We start from the raw sequence: 16,084 nt of genomic DNA on the forward strand, positions 1-16,084 counted from the left end.
ATATGCAAAACTTGGATAAAAGACATAATAAAGTACATTTAGGAAAACCTGGAAGAATGACTCATCAGCTTTATTTAAAAGGTGCTTTTAGTTTTGACCATAGAGGTAACATAGTACAGCCTGAGAACATAAGTAAAATTGGTGAAAGAGAAATCAGAAGTGTTTCTTTTGACTTGGAATTTCAATGGATGTATGGTCATGAGTGCATTCTTTTAAATTATTTCTTTAAAGACTAGTAAATTATTTTCCCTACACTGCTTCCTCTCTCCACGCCTACCCTCACCTTTGCAGTAATTTTTCTATATCAACAATAAGTGTGTGCTTTAGTCATATGTATTTAACAAACTCAGCCCTTTAAGATGTATTTATATCTGAGAAAACTGAATTGATTCTGGTTTGTTCTGACCCAACTTGACATTTCATTCAAGAGTCTCTTTTTAGGCTACACTATTTACTAAATGACATCTCTGCTAATCTAAAGGAAAATATCTGTTCTTCAAATATTGTCATTGCCAAGCATTGAAAAGATTTGATTGTGCCATGTTAGGGAAACAGTGTCAGAAATCCCATCAAACTTTCTCCCTCTGTAATAACAGAATACAAAAATGAACTTTGAGTGATGAAATGGCTAGAAAGCAAATTAATGCAATCAAGTCATTAGCAACAACTCTGTCCATATCTGTTAAATATTTTCAAACTATTCTAAAGAAACACACCCAGAAGGCAAACTAACAGTGAATGGAAACAAAATGGTCAGCAGCATGCGTTGCTGGTTACTTGAATGGAAAGTAATTTATCGTGTCTGAAATAAAAGCTGTTTATTCTTGTGTTTCACTGTCTGTAACAATCTTTACCATTTATCTGTGAAAAAGTGAGAAACTGTACCATTATTAGCATATGAATACTTGACACATCAAATTGGCTGTACAATAACAGAAGGGCATTTGCTATTGGTGTATGCAACAGACAAAGCAGCCATTTTGAAAAAAAATTGAAATAGTGTGGGTTGGTTAACCCTTTCCTTCTCTTTTAGTTTTCCTGATTTTGACCAGAACAGTCTGGCAGTTAGGAATAAAAATTTTTTTATAGCAAATAAAAGTAATCAGGGGCCATTATGTATGTGGCAATTATATTGATACATTCACTTTACTTGAAAAATAGAAGCAGAACAATAATAAAGGGGTTTGTGTGAGCGTGTGTGCATGCATGTGCAGAGTGGGGCAGTGAATCTGGCAGTGTGTAGAGGGTCCAGAAATGAAACAATGCAGACGTACAGTTTTATTTCATGGCAACAACATAGTGGTCCTTGGGTCAGATGTGTGAAACTATTTCTCAAAGAAGCTGCATACATAATTGAGGCCCTCTGAAGGGCTCCCTGTTGAAGTTGCCAGGCTGCATTCATTTCAAAAGCAGAGCCATTTGTTATCAAATTTAAATTAACTCTCTGTACACTGAACTTGAATTTTAGAGCCCCGCTCTCTTACAATTGTTAAAATAATTGAGAAAGTGGGAACCATGTATCTGGAGAATGGAAATAGACAGTCCCCACAAGAGGCTGCAGTGGTTCCCAGGTAGGCCTGTGTCCAGCAGCTTTTAGAGAGAGATTAAACTGAGAAAAGCCCATTTGTGGTTGCTAGTCACGAGCCTGTATCTCTTCATGTAGTTTCTGCACAGATCCAAATTTGTTGTGAAATCTTTTCGACTTGGATCTGTACTTCAAGTAAATCTTTGTCTTCATCAGGGTAGTAACCTTATTTCTCATCTCTAATATCCCAGATCAAATGTTCTTTTCTGGAAGATTTAGAGAAAGAACATTTAGAGTAGCATAAGATGCATACTGTTTTAATCTAATAGTTGACAGCAATTCTTGGCTGTTATGTAACATTTTCCCCAATTTATCTGGATTTAAATACTATCTTAAGAAAGTTTACATCAATATATTTTTAAGGGGTAGACAATTATCCAATATGTATAAACTTAGTTGCTTTGAGATCTTCTCATGCCGATGTGAAGGAGAAGTGTCCCAAATGAGAATGTGTGCATGCTTTTTCACAGACGCACTCCAACATAACGGCCCATTGTAGCCATCTCTGAACATATAAAAAAAATGTTTAAGTTTGTTTCCTCACTAGAAGTTGGTAAAATGCATTGTGGAACAGACTTTTATTTCTTCTAAATTTAGTGCATGGAACTGCAGCCCAGTCTGCATGTGCCTTTCCTACCTTCTATGTTTTGAAATACAAAGATAAGGGTTTGAATCACCATCCCTTCATCGTTGTAAGACACTGATTTCCTATTATCAAGTGAATCTATCTTCATTGTAATGAAATAACTTTTTTTTCTGGAATGCATAGCAGAATTGGCTTTGAAGCAATAAAAAGAAGAGGGAAAAAGACAAAAAAAAAAAGCAAAACAACAAGAAAAAAAGAAATCCTGAAACACCATTAAAAGCTGTGACATGAACAGTGATCTTCCAAATATCCACAGAAAGACATAAATGAAAGACAAAGGACACTGCTCTGCTGTGTCTGAAGATTCAGCACATATGGAGTATTATTAGCACCACAGAAAAGGAACTGATCATCTTAATAGCAGCATCTATTAACAATATAACAGTTGTTACACAGTAGGAAAGTAGGAAAGAACAGAAATTATAGTTTTAAATTTCTCCAAAATTGTTCGACACATGTAAAAGGTACCTGTATCTCTGGCTTTCTTTCCTTCTGACAATGTGTATTATTTTAAACCCACAAACTGTTTGCTCAAGGTTCTCTGCAGCCATCAACACTACAGATTAATGTGTGTTCTACAAAATGCTTTTTGCTTCCTTACTGGTGGAAGGGATGCACCCTGCTTGTGTATCCATGACAACACTGCAACATGCCAGAGCAGTAGTAGAACTTCCTCTGTCATTTCTGTAGCTGTAATATGAGATTGAAAGTAAGAGGTTAAACTTATTAAGTATCAGTTTCTTTTCAAAAGATAAAATCTAAAGCCAGTGGGGACATATGAGAGCTGCTTGCAGTGATACATTCCAGCTATTTTGAAGCTTTTTCTAAATCTGTAAACTGACTATAAATAGTGCTGGATGATGGAAAAAGGAGGACAGAAGAAACATGGCAAATTCTCCCATATTTTGTATTATAATGACTCATTAACCATACTAGTTTCCCATTAGATAACTATATCGTATTCTTTACTTTTTGAAGGAGTTGTTATTTTTACCTTAGTTAAGTCCTTTTAAAACAAAACCTAGGGATTCCAGATTATTAATCTCTGTGTATTAACACTTAGAAGACATTCATGACCAGTAATTAACCTTGTTGATATTTTTATTTAAATATTTTAATTAATGTACAGAACAGAAATTTTTGAATAATATAAAGAAATTCAGTTTTATTTGCTAAAGTTTTTTATTACTGTGAAGAATATTTTAAAGTTCATAAATATTTAAACAGATCTAAGAATATAAAAAGTTGTGATTTTTTTCCCCTTTGATGGACAGGATTATTTGTCAGCTCTAGCAAGAGGATACTGCACTTAAGGTTCTATATTGAAATTTTTCAAAATACGCCAAGCCTCCCTGAATCTGAAATTAGCATTTGAACTCAAATGGTTTGTCTCATTAGATAAATTTGTCATTTATCATATGAATAAGCTTCAAGATGATTAGAAATCCAAACATCTCAAAGACTTGGCTCATCTATTTTGTACTTGGATTTTCTTGATGTTCAATATCATTGAAAATATCTAATAGTAGGAAAACTACTATGACATGACTGGAAATTTTCTCATCAACATTGACGGCAAAGTAAGTGAGCACGCTTGAAAAGTACAGCGAGACTCAATGCTCTCCTCCTTCCTCCTTTTCCTTCCTTCTCACTTTCTGATCCTGCCTGCATCTCCATTCTGCAGCTTGTGAGTTAGGCCAATCGACTCGCATGCAGTATGCTGTGGGGAAACTGTGGGACACACATGGCCGTGGACTGGTTTGGTAAACATATGTCTTTGCAGGCATTGGACAGCATGCTGGGAATGAGCTATTCCGTTCTGGGGAAGGAGGTGGGAAGTGCTTAACCACCTACAGATGTTTTACAGCGACGCTGAGGAACAGCAGTCAGAGCTGCAAAATGTGTAACTTGGGCATTTTCCAGGTTTCCTTTTTTTTCATAAGAAAAAAGTTAACAGCATTCCTATTCATCTCTTTTGAGAAAATTTACAGTCTTTTCCCAGTCCGGCCCCATTCTGCAGGAAGGACAAAGGGCTGAACCTGGAACTGTCCATCTGCTCCATAACAGTAATGTTATAATGGGTGCTGTCTATTTTGCCATTGCTCATGTGTGCCCAGGGGACTGGAACTATTTAATTCACTGATTTCACAGCTCTGTTGTGTGTCACAAAAGGTTAAAAAAAAATCCAACACACTTTTTAGCACCCTGTTTACAAGGACTCCCTGTAAATCTAACTGAAGTAACAGATTCCCACCCTGCCCCCCATGTCAGTCCCCCTAGCTAATTTGGTGCATTCAGATAACAGGTAATAGATGGAAACTTGCACCATTCACTTGTTCTGTGCAAATAGTGGACATTTTAAGTCTCTGTGAATGTTACTTTCAAAGGCCACAGATTCCAGAAGTAGATTTGAAAAGAAAGATGTTTGCCTTTAAGATTTTCAGATTAGACAACTCTGTTTTCCCAGAAGTCCAAGAATTAATGCTATAGATTAGAAGAGAGTTAATGAAAACCTGTAGAGGAAGACTGACGACTTCTATTCCTCTTCACCGGGCAGGGGACTGAGCAGTCCCACATGCAGCTGGTCCACGCTGGTGTTTTGCCAAGGCCGTAATGAAGCCTGTTCACTCCAGGGCATTTTACTGGAAAGATATTGGTGGCCAAGAAATATGCACTTGGGGCAGCTCTGAGGTCTTCTCAAGAGCACTGATGTAGGATGTTGAAACTGGCATTGATGCTTGCCTCCAAAGAGAAAATGGAAACTTGAAGTCAAGGGGATTTATCTGTTCCCCCCCAAAGAGGTTCTCGATGGAAGTGTTTCAGAATACAATATCCTTCCTGATGCCTGTTATGTCTCTGCACTACTGTCAAAATTTGGAGAGCCAAAAAACTAGCTCTCTAGGTATAACTGTCACCTTCATTTTGATACCATTAATCAAATTAAATTCTAAGTGTGGTAACTACAAAGATACTTTCATATATTCCCATGAAAATGAGCTTGTGGGTGAACAGGCCTAAAGTCAGCAAGGGGATTCTCATCTTTTAAGAGAAAGTAATAACTGTTTTTGTTCACAAGCTAGAAAGAACTGGATGTTGTAAGAATCTTAGAAAACATCAATTAGAGCTTAAGGGGGTGCCATCATTTGCACATCAGCCAGCACTTTCCATTCTGCTCACTCCTAGCTTCTCTCTAGAATCTGCTGTGCACTCAGCGCTGAGTCTGAGGGATGCTAGCAGCAGCTCAAATGTGTTCTTTTGCAAGTTGAGTTTGGGAAAAACAATGGATTCAATTCCCTTCTTCGAACTATTACAATGGTCTTCTCTTTACCAGGGAAGATCAATTCCAATATATTATTACATCAGGAAATAATTTAATTCGTATTTCCCACAATTATTGGAATGTTTGCTTTCTCTAAACTGGCCTTCCAGTACAAAAGCAAATAATACCTAGAACCCTAGAGTACTGGATGTGAAGTTCAGTGGTAACTTGTACAATACGGAGAAAAGCAGCAGGTAGGGTGATTTCTATTGCATCAATTTTTAGTAGACTTGCAAACCAGAGTGGTGGCAACAGAAAAGCAAATGCAATATACTTGAGCACAGATTCTTTAAAGAATTGACATTGCGGCTGTCCCAGGTTTAGATCTCACAATCTTAGAGTCAGCAGGCAGAATGCTGATTTTAAATATAAACTAATTTATCAGTCGTTTCAGTCGGATAAACCTGAAGGTGGAATTCATTTATTGAAAAAAATATTATGGCATTTTTGTTAAACTTTACAGGCTTTCATTCAATGTGCTAACTTCTTAAAAATGCAAAGTTAAAGGGTGGATATTGCTCACTGGTAGAGTACTTCCCTACCATGTGCAAGTCCCTGGGTTCATTTCCTGAAGCCACAACACAACAAATCAGACAGGCAAAATGCAGAGATGAGTCATTTTTTTTTTAAACTAAAGTTTAAACAATCAACAAGAAATTGTGGATTGAGTGTAATCCCATCTCCTGGCATATGAAGACAGGAGGATTAGGGACCATCAATTTAAAACAAGAAAGGATAAAGAAGGGAGAGAGGGAGGGAGGGAAGAAAAAAACTCAAGAAAGAAATAAGCTTCAAACTAATTTAACTCAAATGTCTAGATATAGAATAAACTAACAGGCAACTCCTGATCTCTTATTTTAAAAATGTAAAGTTTTCATTCTATGGGAATTCTATGATGGAATACATGTTGTTTGAGAATAAATATTTTTGTAGGCCACATAAATTGGTGCCCAGGATAATAGACAGTTTGTGTTGTCAGTTCAACTTCTGATGCTAGGCTGAAAAGAAATTTAGGTACATAGTCAACAGAATATGACAGTAACAATAGCATTTCACGGACCTTTGTCATTCATGAAGAAAAAAAAGATCCAATTGGAAAAATTTATGAATTCTCTTACCCCAATAAAAGGCCTTTGCATGTAACTATTACTATTATCTTTCTGATATTATACTGAAAATGAAACTCATTCACCAATTCTCTGAAGGCAATTTCTCTTTACCTCAAATAAATCTTTCTTATAGGCCATATAAACAGAAATGAACTGGTTTGTAATGTTTCCATTTGTTTTCCTACAGAATAAACTCATTATAGTCAGCCCATTAGAAAATGATATTAAAGGATTTAATTGCCTGTGCATATTAAATATGTTTAAATTTGGGAAAATAAACATTTTGAAATTGAATAAATATTCTGAAATAATAGAAATGTTGGTGTGAGCTCACTGGTAATCTTTAAGGTAACATGCACTATCACACAAGCCTGTACATAACTATGAGAAATGTGAGGACTCCAGAGCTCAGAGTCAAAACCAAATAAGGGCAAAACTCCATTTTAGGAAGCAGATGTGGTATTGCTAATAGATTCTCAATGGCAATTTAGTTTATTTAGACAGTTTCTTTGGATGAAGTGTTGCTTTATGGTAATGAGGATGGATTTCCCACAACTTACATGCTTGGTGTCTTCTGGGCAGCATTTATCCCAAGGGGGAGTAGGCATTGACCTTGTGTCCTGACACTTTCAGAGTAGCATGTTTCAAAAGTGCCTGACTGACAGCTGCTTGTCATGAAAGTTAACAGGACAGGAAGACTTCAGTCAAAAGTTTAACACTAATTAGGAGCAAATGCAAAACTCGTGGCCAAGTAAACTTAGCTGGAGTCTCAAAATCCTAAAGTCACCATTCTCCTGGTTCAGCTTCTCAAAAGCTTTGACCATTTAGCTTTATGATGCTATAGTCAGGCCACAGCAAGAAGGAAAATATGGGACAATTTGAAAGTCAGGCAAGCTCTTGATACAAACCCTGCATTGGTTCTCATACAACATCTGTACAGTGTCTGATATTTTTACCGCAATAGAACAAGCTTGTGAGAACAAAATCCTTCTGGTTGGAAAACTAAATCCAGGATCAGTTATGTAAGTTTTAATTTGTTGTTTGTTTTCTAAACCAATTCTTTGCTTTGAGCAGGAAAATGAGCAATTATTTCAATTCTAATTTTCTGTTTTTTTTTATTTTCAGTTTTTATATAAACAAAATAACTAAGAAAAATACCTTCTGAAGTTCAATGAATCATGTTCATCACTTCTAACATGCTCAGTTCAATAGGCAGAAGTTTCTAAGACATAGGGGTGCTAGTCTCGAAGGCAGCAGCCCTCCTTTGAGTTACATATTACTGAGTTGTTTTGCATGTCCCTTTCCTGATTTCCCCGGATCTCATATCCCCTAATAGAACACCTACACTCTGAGACACCTAAACTGCTAGTTCAAGTTGCGCTGATTTGGTTGGTGTGAGTTCCTTGTGCTCTGTCCCCTCCATGTCAATGGCAGTGTGGCCACAGAGCCTCGGTCAAGATGGCACATATTTTAGGACAAAATGATACCTCCTAAACTTTCCCAAACAGAACTACCCAGTAGGGACCAAGTGCTCAAACCTGAGACTATGGGGACATTTCCTAAACCACCACAATAGGCAATGTCTACATTACATAGTTCCATGTAGGCTCTACTGAAGATGATTGGCTTTACTCTGAATTCAATAGGAATGCATTGGCAGGTAGATATGACTTTTGCCTTTTTCAAAAGATGATTGGTATCTCCCTTTAGAGAATGGACAATAAAAGAGCAGGTGGGAAATGTGGTGGGCTTGATTTGAACTGTCGGTGGTGATATGTGAGTGGAAAGAGTTTCCAGTGGCACAACAGGCTTCTTTCAGTACTGTGACTAGGCTCTACAGCTGCATGTGTGGCCTCATTCAGAAACAACGTCCAGTCTGCATTTGAAATCACGGTGACTGTGAGTCCAGTGCCAAAGGACCTATGGAGGTCCTGCAGCTGGCTGGGCTAGTCTTCTGGAAGCAGGTATACTTCTGTATGTACACCATAGAAGCTTTTCTAAACTTCAATAGGGCCTGTACTCAGAGAGTGATACCCAGTGAGTCTAATCTCAACTTCTGTTTGCAATTTAAAAAGAAGCCTTGTGAGTTTTCTTGAACTAACATAAATGTTTTCTCATTGAGAAATAGGGGCATATGGCCTTCAGGAGCTTTCTTTGTCTTCTGGCCCCTGTTTATCATATGTCCGTGCTTTGGGGGCAATCAGGATTCTGGCCATAGTGGGGAATCCAGGGCCTGAGTTTGTCTACTAAAATATCAGATAACTTCAACCAAAGAGCTTGAAATCACTGGAAAGCAGGCAGAGAGGATTTTCCCCCTCGGTCTTTTATAAATTCTTCACAAAAGATAAGTTAAACTCTTTAGAAAAAAAACCATTTTGCTCATAATTCTACACCTTTTCTAGCAGTTATGTTGCATTCATTTTTCACAATTTCTGACTTACTCACTGGGGTGTAGAATTTCTTCCCTTTTCCCCTTTTCCTCCAAGGACACAATATTATTTGAAAGCTTTCTACTAAAAGATGAAATTACAGCTACAAGTAGTGGAAAGCCACAGCAAGATCATTTTCCAGATTGAGTAGTTCCCGAACAAAAAGAAGGCTTTTTAGATTCTACTAAACATGACTTTTCAAAGATCAGCATTGACAGTCTAAGCACCATGATTACGCGGCCCATCTATGTATGAGGTGGGGAGTCAGTGCTCCCCAGGAAACCTTCAGCAGCACACAAGATAGTCTGCTTGGGGTCAAATCTCAGGAGCATGTGTTTACTCTTCTTTCCCATCACTCTGATTCTTGGTCATAGTCATATGTGAAATATTACACAAGAAGACAGGAAAAGTGCCATGCTTGTCGTTTTGGAGTTTCATAGTACTCTCATGTATAAAAGTATCTTGTAAACTGTAAAACACTATGCAAACAGAAGCTGCTCCTGCCCCAACACTCTTAGAAATTCCCAGAAACATGTTAAACTTAACTTTCATTATACAAAGAGGTATATGATTGCAGAGAAGATTTTCAACAGGGGAGAAGTGAACATAATCTTAGATTTGATGTTCATTTTATTGGAAGGACCAAGACAAAAAACTTTTGTGCCAAGTTGGAGAGCAGCCACACAGATCAGGTACTGAAGTTTCTCATCTTATACTCGACACCTCTTTTGACTTGACAAAACTTCTAAATTCATGTATTTCACCAAATCAAATGAGGGAATCTGGGCATGGTAGTACATGCCTGTAATCCCAGAAGTCAGGAGGCTGAATCAGGAGGAATGCTTTGAGTTCAAGGCTAAGCAGGGTTATACAGTAAAGCACTGTCTCATAAAACAAAAAAAGTGAATAGATAAATAAAAATAATGATAAATCATTAAAGACAGGAGGATATGGATGACAATCCAGGGGAAAAAAGCTATAGCATAGATAAAAACAATAACAAAAAAACTCCATCAAGGAAGGCATGGAGTAGAGCTGGGGCCATAGGGCAGTGGTAGAGGTGCTGCTTATGCAGATATTAGTGAAAGAAGCAGTAGGAAGAGAAGAAGGAGGTAGAGGAAAGGAAGAAAAAGAAAGAGAGGGAGACTGACATGAGGAGAAACAGCTCTTGGAGCTAAGGGGTTCCTAGTAAAGTGTTTGCCTACCTACAGTGCTAGGGTAAGTTAAATGAATTAAATGCATTTTCAACTAAGATATTTTCTGTGTATGTTCATAGGCTGTATTTACATGGTAACATCTGTACACTCATACACTAGCCTTAGGCAACTAAACCCTCCAGTACCTACTTGGTTTCAGAAATTGCTTTCTGATTTCTGGTTAACAAATACCTTTAAATTTTTCCTAAACTGTTGTGGATTTATTTCCATGGACTCATGGACAATAGTGTTCAAGACAAAAACTGAAGGTAGAAGACTCAGTGAGTAAAGGGACCTGCTGCCAAGCTTGAGAACCTGGATTCAATCCCCAGGATCCATGTGGTGGAAGGAGAGAAGAGAGGACACCAGCAAGGTGTTCTCTCACCACCAGAGCACCACGGTGTGCACTCACCTGTGAACACACACACACACACACACACACACACACACACACACACACACACGCATGCACTCATGCGCACGCACACACACGCACACATATACACGCATGCACACACATATACACACACACACACCACACAAATAATTAAATATGTGATAATAACAAAAAAACACCCTAGAGTCAGGAGAAATCAGTTTATAGCTGCAGGAGGGAGGGAGGGAAAGGAGAGAAAGAGGGAGGAAAGAAGGGAGGGAAGGAGGAGAGAGAGACAGAGAGAGAGAGAGAGAGAGAGAGAGAGAGAGAGAGAGAGAGAGAGAGAGAGAGAGAGAGAGGAGAGAGAGAGAAGCTAATATTAACTTGAGCAAAGTTGACAATCATTAGATTGGGGGAAAAATTGAGGTACTAAAAAAGACATCCTGAGGACAGAATCAGACGTTCTGGTTGATTAGGTGAGGGAGATAAAAGAAGCAGTTCTGCCTCTAATTAGATGGTGGTGGTGTGATGTACTATGATAAAGAGCAAAGAAGCAGGCACAGGTTTCGGAGAAGATGAGTTACATTTGAACACACTGAATTTTATACATCAGAGGGACATGAGAAGAACCCAGTAGGCAGTTGGATATGAGTATGGCATATGGGTCAAACGGATCTTAGCTAAAAGTACAAATTTATGAATTAGCATATTGGTGGTATGTCGAGAAGATTATAGCATTATATAGAACAAGGAAAGCTTCTTATCTTGTGAACTAGCTTAAATAGTATGGAAACTTTTTGGTCTACACCCAAGGGCATATTCTTGGAGTTAGTGCACAAGTTTTATATTCTCAGTGACTCCTGGGGAATCAAAAAATTGAGAAACTAATGATATAAGGTAAGAAGAACAGGGGCATCTGATGCAAGACACTGAAGCATATAAATTACAAGAAATAATCTTAAAGGCATACTTTGCAGGAAAGACTAAATATATGAAAGTAAATCTCGAATCATGTTCCAAGGGTTGAAATGATGATGTTTAAATGGTATGGTTGTTGTACCCATGGCAAATAGTGACAAAGATCAAAATAAGGGTGTGGGCTTGCCTTTAGGAGGTTATTATGAGTATACCAACAGCAATTAAGAGGATACCATAAATTTTTAAGTTGAGAGATAAGTAAGATGTGAAAGACAAGATCCTAATCATATTTGCAATAACCAAATTCTGCCCTTTAGTTAATTAATAATCAGAATGAACTTTGTGATTTTGAACAATGGGTGAATTAGAGGCTGGAGAGATGGCTTTGTTGGTGGAGCGCTTGGCCTGCAAGCTTGAGGACCTGACATCAATCCCCATCACCCATGGGAAGAGCTGGGCTCGATGGCATGCACCTGTCATCCCAGTCAGTGTTAGGAAGACAGATGACAGGAGGATCCCTGGAGCTCAAAGGTGTACCCACATACACACATGCGTACATATGCTCACCACACATGAAAACAAGGAAGGAAGGGGGGATGAGAAAAAGAGACTTGTATTTCCAGTGTTTCTTCTACCCTTTCTTATTTCATCAACTCTATACACTTTGCTTACTTCCCCTTGTTTTTTAGTGAGCTCCTTTTTGCTCTCTAGTAAAGAAATGTCATATGGAAGACATCCACAGTGACAGTTTTTAGTCTTATATAGAAATCAAAGCAGAGGAATTCACATGGCCCTCATAAGAAACTTACAAATGAAGTGTTCACAGCTATGGGTGCTCAAGGGTGCTGAATTAAATTTAGTAATATCAAGAGACCATTTTAGCTGGAGAACTTGAGCGTTTTACCCCAAAGCTGGGGCTATACTGGAAACATGTCCAACTTTTATTGTAATTATTCACTAATGGCTCAAGAAAAGTATGTTGGTAGATCATAAGATTGGTAGATTTTTTTTTCTGAAGTAAGATCTTACTTTGTAGCTCAAATTACTGTTGAACTCAATATCTTCTTGCCTTAGTTTCTCCAGGGCTGAGATTATAGATGTGTGCCACCATATTAAAATAAAAATATTGTGAATTAATGCTTGTAAAACTCTTTAATTGGAGGAATGAGAATTATAATGTTCTTTATTTAGGGGGAAGTCTGTTTTGGCACAACCAAAACCCACGCCAACCCTCTCTGTATACATCAGCTCATGTTACAACTTGGCATGTCTACTCTTTATATGTCCATTTCCCTCTGTTGTCTCCTGTGACTCTCAGGAGCAAGACTGTATCTTTTTATCTTTCTAGTAACTAGGACTTTAAACTGTATTAAATGAATAAATTAATTTTAGCTACTTATCCAAATATATTTATTAATCTCATTTTGACTTTTCATTTGTGCAACAATAATTAAAACTTTCTGTTATCTTATGATTAAAGATAACTCTTTTTCCCCGTAATGCATTTGAAACATTATTAATAAGATGATGGAAAAGAAAATGTCACAACTCATTTGAAATGCACAGTTTCAAAGTTATTTATTTGAAATAAATAACAGTTAAATCATAGGCATTAAATGTTGTACATATGTTAAGTAATAACAAGACCGCTTTCCTTAGAACCCTAAATATCGACAAGGGAATTGTCATGTCATTAGATTTTTTTAAAAAACAGAAGTCTTTATTTTCATGTTTCTCAAATTAAGCTGGCTGAGCTGGTTGCTCTGAGTGGATTAGTTGAAGACCAAGTCCCAAATCCTCATCTGGTTCCTCAGACTTTTCCTGGGCTTCAGCCTTGTCTGGGGCTGCGGCAGCAGCTGACGCAACAGCAGTGGCAGTAGCCACAAATGCAGATGGATCAGCCAAGAAGGCCTTGACCTTTTCAGCAAATGGGAAGGTGTACTCAGGCTCCACAGACAAAGCCAGGACCTGCTTGTACCCACTGATAATAGAGTACGGCACCGAGGCCACAGTCAGGCACCCAATCCACAGACAAACACTGGCAACATTTCGGACATCCTCTAGGAAGCGAGAGTGCCAAGTCTGCTCTGTGATGTCAAGTGCTTCCGGTTTGTGAATGCTGCAGTTATCAAACCCCCACTGGATGATCAGCCCAAAGGAGAAGGGGGAGAGGCTCACCATGTTCAGCAGTATGGCTCCACTGGCTCCTACTTTGTCTCCAGTTTTTATCACCCGCACAGCACTCAGAATTTCAATGGTACCACTGGAGATTTTAATGGTGATGCCTAAGGCCTGGAAGAAAGAAGGCTTCTCAGGCCCCAGACCTTTGTTCTGGGCTGGCACAGTGGCTTCACACAGGGCGATGGTAACAGCGGGGCTGTGGCCAACACCCTCTTGGCCAGCAGCATGTCCCTAATGTCAGTGAGGTCCTCCTCGGTGAACACAAAGCCCCGTTCTCCTGGATATGAGGTAGCAGTTTATCCCAAACTGGGTTGTTTTCCAGATGTTTCCGGATGGCCTTGCCCATCAGGTTCAAGCTTTCCCACCCAGCCTACATTGTCTGCTTCCACAATGAAGCATTTTGGCTAATTACCCAGAAGTTGGATGATCTTAAGGAAGTAGGTGGACTTCCAGGTTGTCCTGTCTTCCCTGGGCATCACGGCGGTGTTTCAGGGATTGCCACACAGGGCTTAAAGATGATGTCACTCTAATGAGATGCCAAGTGAGAAAAAGGGTCATTAGGATTTTTTAAAGCTAGCACAGCCCAATATGGATTAGTAGTTGTAGACAATAAAAGAGGAAAAGAGAGCCACACATTTGTAAAAGCATGTCTACTGATAGAAGACTACACAGTGTCTCTGGAGGCCAGAGGTGTTGGATCTCAGGAGTTGAAGCAGTAGGCGATTTGTGAGTTGCCAGATGTAAGTACTGGAATTCAACTCAGGCCCCCTGGAAGAGCAAAACGTGCTTTTAACCTCTGAGGAAATCCACAAAGAATCAATAAAAAGTTAAAAAAATACCTAAAACAAATCAATCAATAGTAATAAGCAATAAGTAAACAAAAGAAAATCAATGGATAGGGTAGAATGGGCTGACTAGGGAGAAAACGTACAAAATGAATAATGTGAGTTAAGTAGGCAGTGTGTGAGCTACTCAGAGTTTTGATAATGGATGATAATCAGTGAATTTCATAATTCATTAAACAAGAGAATTCCTTCAGTGCTTGAACCCATGACTTGTATATGCTGTAGGGACATACTCACCAATGAGCCAGACCCCAAGCCCTCTAAGAGCCTTTTAACCTAGGCTGACATGACCTGATTTTGTTTATGATGAAACTTTGGGGAGATGAATAGAATTATTTCTAAACAATAATGCTTTACAAGTGTTGTAAGAGTACGATTTCTCTCTCTAAAGGATTTCCTATCTCTGAGTTGTGACAGGTAACTCTGCCAGAAACACAGAGTTTATTGCTCTTGGGGAGTATGAGAAACACAGCTTCCAGCAGAGTACGCACACACTGGAAACTCTGCAAGGCAAAAGTAAGATTGTGATAAGGTTATAAAAAAGTAGACAACAACCTGTATTGGTAAGAGTGATATCAAATTTATAATAAAAGACACAGGAAATCAATCCTAATTATCCATGGCAACATAGCAAATATTTTAACCCTGGGTGCCTTCCCTCATCACCCAGCAGTCAGAATTCAGTGTGAATTTGAAATAGAAACTCATTTCACTCTCACACAACATAATTATGAAGTAAATTTTCTGGAAAGACAATGCATGCAATAGATTCTAAAGTCAAGTGGAAGTGATTTTTAAATTATTTGCTATTTTGGGTTATTCAAAACAGGCAAATGATGATTTTATAGTTATATTATCACATTCGAATGAATGAAAGAATAAATGAATTCATATAAAGTGAAACATATTGAGATGGTAATTGGCTGTAAACAGAAAGGTGGAGTAGTTTGTTATATAAGCTTTCATCTCTGGTGCAACTTCATGTTTTAAAATTTACAAGTGTTTTGAGAATAACTATAGATATACAGATATATAGCAAATAAATTTCTGAGCAAAATGTTCATGATAGATTATCAAGTCCGAGCTTTCATTGTTATGGGTTTACATAGTCCCACTTAACCAATAATCATGTACTGATTGAAATGTAGAAAGTGGAACTAGGCAACCTTATTTAGCTCGGAGGGCCGGGCCAGGCTTTTACCAAGGTCACTTCTGAGTTGAATATATCTACTGAGGTTCTTTAGGCCCCCTAACGCAAACTATATAATTTTTATTGTGAGAATGATGTAAACCAATTTATTTATGACTATTTGAGTACAATATTTCTCTGTCAATCAGGTTGCTTTAATTTTAATATATTCTTAATGTAGTATTTACATTCTTTATTTGTTGTCTTCTAGAGACACCTATTTTGGAAACAAACAAACAACAACAACAAAAAACCCCACAAGAAGTAGAGGTCCACAGAAATCCACAAAGA

The 16,084-nt window shown here is 38.1% G+C and overlaps 1 pseudogene; it reads right to left on the reverse strand.

Annotated features, from left to right (window-relative positions):
• Positions 1-13,192: 13,192 nt before the first annotated feature.
• LOC102906949 (large ribosomal subunit protein uL10 pseudogene) lies at positions 13,193-14,236 on the reverse strand (annotated as a pseudogene).
• Between the last annotated feature and the right edge of the window lie 1,848 nt (positions 14,237-16,084).

The sequence above is a fragment of the Peromyscus maniculatus genome, chromosome 15 (assembly GCF_049852395.1).
Source record: "Peromyscus maniculatus bairdii isolate BWxNUB_F1_BW_parent chromosome 15, HU_Pman_BW_mat_3.1, whole genome shotgun sequence".
NCBI classification, from domain to species: Eukaryota; Metazoa; Chordata; class Mammalia; order Rodentia; family Cricetidae; genus Peromyscus; species Peromyscus maniculatus.